Source organism: Paramormyrops kingsleyae, chromosome 20, assembly GCF_048594095.1.
Source record: "Paramormyrops kingsleyae isolate MSU_618 chromosome 20, PKINGS_0.4, whole genome shotgun sequence".
In the NCBI taxonomy this organism is placed as follows: domain Eukaryota; kingdom Metazoa; phylum Chordata; class Actinopteri; order Osteoglossiformes; family Mormyridae; genus Paramormyrops; species Paramormyrops kingsleyae.
Window position 1 is genome coordinate 5,352,732 of NC_132816.1, and position 7,173 is coordinate 5,359,904.

The following is a 7,173-nucleotide window of genomic DNA, read 5'->3' on the forward strand; positions in this document are numbered from 1 at the left end:
GACTCTTTTAAAAAGCTGATGTACACTGTGTAGAGACTGACTTTGTAATCTTTAGAGAATGCAGACCAATTACTGCTGTGCACAATGTGATAAGAAACAAGTATGAATGAGCACCTTGTGTTAGCTTAGAGGTTTCTGTATTTGTTAGCCATTTTGTTAGCCTTTAGTGTATGAATATGTACTTTATTAGTGCTGCAGCTTATCACTATGTAGACAATCTGCAACAAGCAGAAGCTGCCAAGGTTTGCTACTGAAGGAAGGGATTCGCCTGAGTTCACCAATCACGACTGGGCATCTAAAAACAACTGAGTAGTGTGGACAGAGATAATTGCAGGGGAACAAGGACATCAGCTCGCGGGGGGGCAGGGGGGGAGCCGAGGCTCTGTGCGTATCAAAGTTAATCTATTGACGCAGGCTGCAGTGACAGTTGCTAGGCAAATCAGAACAACATGTTGCACCAGAGAAGCAGAAACTTCCAGAGACTGAAAAAGTACTGACAGGGGCGGGGGCTGCTTGTAGAAGGGGTATAAGAAAAACAAGGAAGTCGAACTCTGTGGGGGGTACGGTGCATTGCAGAGTTCCCAGATCGATCTGTGGTAATAAAGGGTATTGGACAACTCATCCACGCCTTTCGAGTGATCTCTACTCATCCACAGACCCGGTGGAGACGGCGTACTCCAACAGTAGAGATGGTCACGTCACCCTTATGTTCAGCCGAGGCACCAAACAGTAAAAGAGATGATTGACAAAACTTATCATATAGTGCAGTGGTTCCCAAAGTGGGGGTCGCGAGATGATTTGCAAGAAATCAAATAATTTTTTTTAAACTATTAGAAATAACATTTTATCAACATTTTAACATTTTATATTAACATTTTATCCATAACTAACAAAAGATAAAAACTAGTAGTTAATAGTTACATTTAAAAAAAACATGCAAATTAAAAAGCCATCAGCCTTTCAAATTTCTTTCCGTTTGATCACGACCCCTGAGGTGATTACGACAGATTAACGACACATCAATAGCGTCAGTTGCAACAGAATTTACAGCATGTTAAACATTCCGACATGTGCACGTAACGTGTAGGTAATTTTCATCGCTTTATGTTTAGGATATTATTTTTGTTGAAATGAAACGTTGGTTAATATCGACCAATGACAACGCAGATAGGCCAGTGGAGGAAAGCGGAGAAGCGCCACCGTCAGAAAGCCCATCGTCCTCAGGTACGGACAGAGACCGGCGTGTGCATAAAGAGGACATCCATAAACAGTCGGCTCAGCCTTACTCCAAGTGTCAAAATTATCAAAAGGAATTTATCCAGTATGGATTCACATGCATCATCGTCAATAACGTACAGCATCCCCAATGTGTGGTGTGCACTGAAGTGCTTGCACATGAAAGCCTAAAGCCTGTAAAAATGCTATGACACTTGAAAACTAAGCACCCCTCTCTTTCTACTAAATCAGTAGATTTTTTCCAGCGAAAGGAGCGAGAGTTACAATGCCAAAAGAAAGTCCTAACTAAACAAACAACAATCCCCACAAAAGCTCAACAGGCATCATATGAGGTGGCATATTTAATTGCACAGGCAAAAAAGCCACACACAATCGGGGAAACCCTCATTAAACCCGCTGCTATAGCTATAAGTCGGGCTATGCATGGGGATAAACTGGCCCGTGAGCTAGAATCAGTGTCGCTGTCTAACGGGACTGTTGCCCGGTGTATCTCCGACATGGCCCAGGACATAAAGTGTCAACTGATGGACAGACTGAAGAAAGGGAAATATGCTTTACAGTTAGACGAATCCACAGATATATCAAACTCTCCCCAGCTGCTTGTAATCGTCAGGTACAGTTTTGATGGAAAACTTAACGAGGACATTCTGTTTTGCACCCCACTGGAGGGAACGTGCACAGGCGAGGACATTTTCACAAAACTTGACAACAAACTAAAAGAAGATGGACTGTCTTGGAGCGAGTGCGTCGGTGTGTGTACAGACGGTGCTGGAGTGATGCTGGGGAAAAAGAAAGGTCTTAAAGCAAGAGTCTTACAAGCGGCGCCACACGTAAAATTCACGCATTGTATTATACACAGAGAAGCTCTTACGAGCAAAACACTTGACCCAGAACTTAAACGTGTTCTTGAGACTTCGATAAAAATGGTCAACTATATAAAAGCGCGTCCACTCAATATCTGTAATGAACTGGGATCGGAGCATGAGTGCTTGCTTTTCCATACAGAAGTCAGGTGGCTTTCGCGAGGGAATGTGCTCTGCCACCTGTTTGAGCTGCGGGACGAAGTGCGCTTATTTCTGATGGAGCATGGGTCCAAGCTCGCTGATCACCTCACTGATCCTGACTGGTTAACAAGGCTAGCGTATTTGGCTTGTATATTTAAAAAACTGAATGGACTTAATATGTCATTGCAAGGTGATAACACACACATAATTTCGCTAAATGATAAAATCCACGCACTACTCATCCCGGTGTCTCTACGACCCAACTTCTCGCCGATATTAGTGGCCCGGTTGGAGTCAACAGGTCCAAACCTTCGTGGACAGTTGCCCAGATTGCGCTAGGTGTAAATCCTCTTCCTTAAGTCCCGCTGGTCTTCTACAGCCTCTGCCTGTTCCCTCTAGACCATGGTCGCACATAGTTATGGCTTTCATCACGGACCTCCCTCGGTCCTCGGGTAAGACCGTGATTCTTACCATCGTCGACCACTTTTCCAAGATGTGTCGTCTGGTCGTGCTCCCGAAGCTGCCCACAGCTATTGAATTTGCAGATGTCTTAATTCGTGAGCTCTTCCGTTTCACAGGCATACCCGAAGACATCGTGTCGGATCGAGGACCTCAGTTCTGTGCTAAATTAAAGGTTTCGCTCAGTCTTACCTCTGCCTACCATCCCCAGTCTAACAGTCTGGCTGAACGCACCAATAGAGAAGTATCCAAGGCTCTCCGACTGTCGCACGGATCCCTCTGGCTGGTCTTCCCATCTGGTGTGGGTGGAATATTCCCTGAACTCCCGGGTGAGTCCAGCAACCAAGTTAACTCCCTTTCAATGTGTGTTGGGCTTCCAGCCTCCCCTGTTCCCCTGGGACGCTCCTCCGGGAACAGTGCCCCGCGTGGAAACCTGGTATCACAAAAGTAAGCTGGCCTGGTGTCGCATCCAAAGGGCCCTCCGCGCGCAATCAGACCGGAGCAAGGTCCAGGCAGACAAACACAGATGACTGGGATTCCCTTATCGAGCAGGGCAACAGGTGTGGTTGTCCACCAAGAACCTCAGAATCCCTGGATGTCGCAAATTCACGGCCCACTACATCGGACCCTTTTGGGTCTTACAGAGAGTGGGACCAGTGACGGTGAGGTTACAACTACCCCGTATGTACAGAATCTGTCCTACCTTCCATGAGTCTCTCCTCAAACCTGTCAAATACAGCACCTTGTGTCCTGCCTCCGAGACGACCGACGAGACACCTCCCCCCGTCACCGAGGAGGGTCCCTCTTCACGGATCCACACCCTTCTGGATTCTCGAAGACGTCAGGGAAAGCTACAATACCTCGTCGACTGTGAGGGGGATGGCCCTGACGAACGGAGCTGAGTTCCCGCTTCTGCAGTGACAAACTCGGCTCTGAAGACATCGTTCCATCAAGCGCGTCCAGACAAGCCAGCCCCCCGTCCGTGGGGTCGGCCCCGCAAACGTCATCGGCCCCCTGGAGGTGGCCGTTGGGGGGGGGGGGGGTACTGTCACGCCCACAGGGGCGGGGCCAGACAGGTGCAATGCATCCACAGACAATTAGCCGCTCTTAAAAGCAGACCAAACCCCGATACTCCTCGCAAAGTATTGTGCTGATGTATCGAAGCCATACCAAGCGTTCTTCCTGTCCGCCGTCTGCTCGCTTCTCCCCTCCTTACCTGTCAGCCCCGTGTATGGTCCTTACCTTATTGCCTTCCCTCCTCAGACCCGCTCCCGTCCTTGACCTACCTGTCCCGCCGAGTCCAGCCTCTCCTGTTCACCCTTCCTTGTGTTCCTTGTTCCTGTGTTTCTTCGTCTAACTAATTCCCTGGCATCGACCCCGGATCACAGACCAAGACACCGATTACAGCGCGCCGCCTCTGCTCCTCCCTGCCGGCTCTCCGAGCGGGTGATCCCACTCGTGCCTCTCGTCCTTACCACTCAGGCTGAAGAGCCAGCACATTATCTCCCTGCCGGGCTGCGTTCCCTCTGAGTTGATCGCAAACCCAAACTATTAAAACTCTTTCTTCCCTACACTTCTGGATCTCAGTTCTCCTTCTTGCCGGACCGTAACATCGACCTAGACTGGAAATTGGATTGGAATATCTGGTCCTCCCATTTTTTACTGAGACGCAAACTATTGGCTGAACATATATGGGTCTCTTGTAAGAAAGCTATATCGGCATGGAGCTGTTTTAAATGTGCAGTAACTTTTTTAAATTTTACTGGATGGTTAACGGATTTAACATTCCAGCTCACAGAGTTAACTGGGCAACCATCACATCTTCTGATGTTATTGATGTTGGTCATGATTTATACTTACTAAATTCGATCTGTATATGCAACCCAGTGCACCTGTATATGGAAAGAGAATTGTTTTTTTATAAAAAATAAATAAAATAACAATACTAATAATAATAATTTTATTAAATTTTAAAACACACACACACACAAAGAAGACATGATAATAAATAGATAGTTTGTAATGGAGATTACTAATGTCGTCTGGGCCCCCACCCAGCCTTAAATATATAAAGAGAACACTATTTCTGAATACAAAAGACCTGTACACAACAATGGGTAATTGAGAATGACAGTGCAAATTAAAAGAGTAAGAGTAACAAAATGCAGAGATCAAACCGGTTGCCTGAGAGATGGGCGAAGACATACTTGTCACGGATCGACCCCGGGGATCCTCGACTGACGTCACAAAGATCATGCCTCCGGGGATTCCTTGATCCTACCTTCCCCGTTTTAACGAGCTGTCAGCTCTACGTCACTATACCGAGTTGTCCGGTTTCTCTGGTTCTCTGTTTTATGATTCCACCTACCGCAAGCTGTTGCAGATCATTTCTAGATTAGGGAGACTATTTTAGCCATTGGATCTTGCACCCTGATGCGAGATCTTCAAGAGTTACTTCTGAGTTCGAGCGTTTTTTCTGGTTTTGCCTCTCCGTGTTCTCTGACCATTGGTCTGCCGTTTTGACCCCGAGTTTCTGTCCAGCCCCTTTGATGCCCGACGTGAATCGCCTGACCTCCGCCTGTACCCCAACTACAAGACCTGCCCAGCCCCTAAGACCGACTCCGTACATCGCCCGACCCCAGCCTGTTCCACGACTACGCTCCAGTCTGCTCCTTTTGTTTATTCTGAGCGATACGTTCGCCAGTAAACCTTCTGGTCTTCAGACAGTTTTTTCGCTTTATTTATTAAAGTCACTTGCACCTGATTCCGTGACAGCGTCCTCTTTGCCCCCTAAACCTTCACAGAAAGATCTCGCCAGAGGAAGATGGACCCAGCGGATCAGGTGAGCGTCCAGCAGCTGGCTGAGGCTTTGGCCAGACAAGGCACCCTTCTGAGTCATCAGCAGACGGACATCGGTGCTGTGGGGGACTCCTTGGATTCCCTCCATGCGGGCTTGACAGCGCTGGCAACGGAGGTACAGCGCATTCAGGAGACACGACCCATTGCCCCGCCGATCACTTCTAGCGAGCCTCGTATTCAGCCCCCTGGTCAATATAATGGGGAACCGGGTTCATGCAGAGCATTTTTGTCACAGTGCTCAATCACCTTCGAGTTGCAGCCCTGCCATTTTTGCACCTAATCAGGTTGGATTTGGTTTTATATTGCAAGGTAAAACAATACAGCCATCAATATAATGAAATTTTCATCAGAAAGGGCTAAATTAAAATAGGCTAAGCGGGAGCCAACATAAAGCACGTCTTATTCCATCGCTGTCCGCGAGCGCCCCCCTGTCCATATTTTGATTTGCTTTGCTAACACTAGAGAATTTCTCAGTCTATCCAGCAGAACCAGAGTATCAGGTGATAGGTATGTGTCAGGGGTCTTTTGAAGTGGGAGACGATTAAATGCATTTGTTTGTTCATACCCTACCTTGTACTGTACTGTACATTATACGGTCTAGTCCAGATGTACCTGTTGGTTCCCAAATGTCATTGGATCCTCGTAGTTGTCCTGTCCGGTGTTTGTTTCATGTTCCTGGTCCCTACCCTGCCCTGTGCGGCCTGTCGAAGTCCCGTTTGGCGTCGCTGGCCTTCCCATCCCTAGTATTGGAGTTTGTAGTTGTCAGTCACCAGCTCACCCGCTCCTTGTTGTTCCTTGTCTCTAGCATTTGTTTTTTTGTAATGATTCACACCTGTCCCACATCTAAACCTCGTTATTCATGTATATATGTACCTGCCTGTTCTCTTTTCCTTTGTCAATTATTGTTGTTAGTGCAGTTAGAGTTCTGTCATTGTTATTACTACATGTCCATTCCCACTCATGATTTGTCAGTGTTCCTTATCCTTGATCCTACCTCTGTTTACTCCCCGTGTACAGTAGGAGCCCTTGAACCTCCTGGTTGTTCCTCTGTCTCCTGTTCTGACTCCACACAGCCCATTTGGTTCTGGTTACATGAATTTTGGTTTCCATAGTAACCCCCCTTTAGTTCACCATTAGGCGGTGCACAGATTGCTATTACTTCCCCGTTTACCGACTTGATGCTCACAGAATTATTTGTCTTTTACCTGGGGCACTTTGTGACATATTTCATGTGAATTATTAAGTGAATATTTGTTAGGATTTTTTTCTTTTATTATTATTACTATTATTTTTCTTCCCTAAAACTGAATGCCCAGCCTAAACTGTAAGTCCAAGTTTATTTTTGTTTTACTCAATCTTAAAGCTCTTTGTATCATTTTCATACAGGCACTTGCAGAGAGTGGTTAATCCAGACCAGAGCAAATACCTCAGGGATAGGTGGGCTGTCAGTATTTGATATCTGATCAGAGAGATTCTGGAAATGGTAGTTGTTATCACCAGTCACTGTCCTTCAGAGTGACAGAAGCATGCCATCTAGGGTGCCCCCTTCATGTGAGATGATGTGCCCTATAGAACAAAAGAATACAGTATGTGTGTTTATGAGAGCCCATCTAGT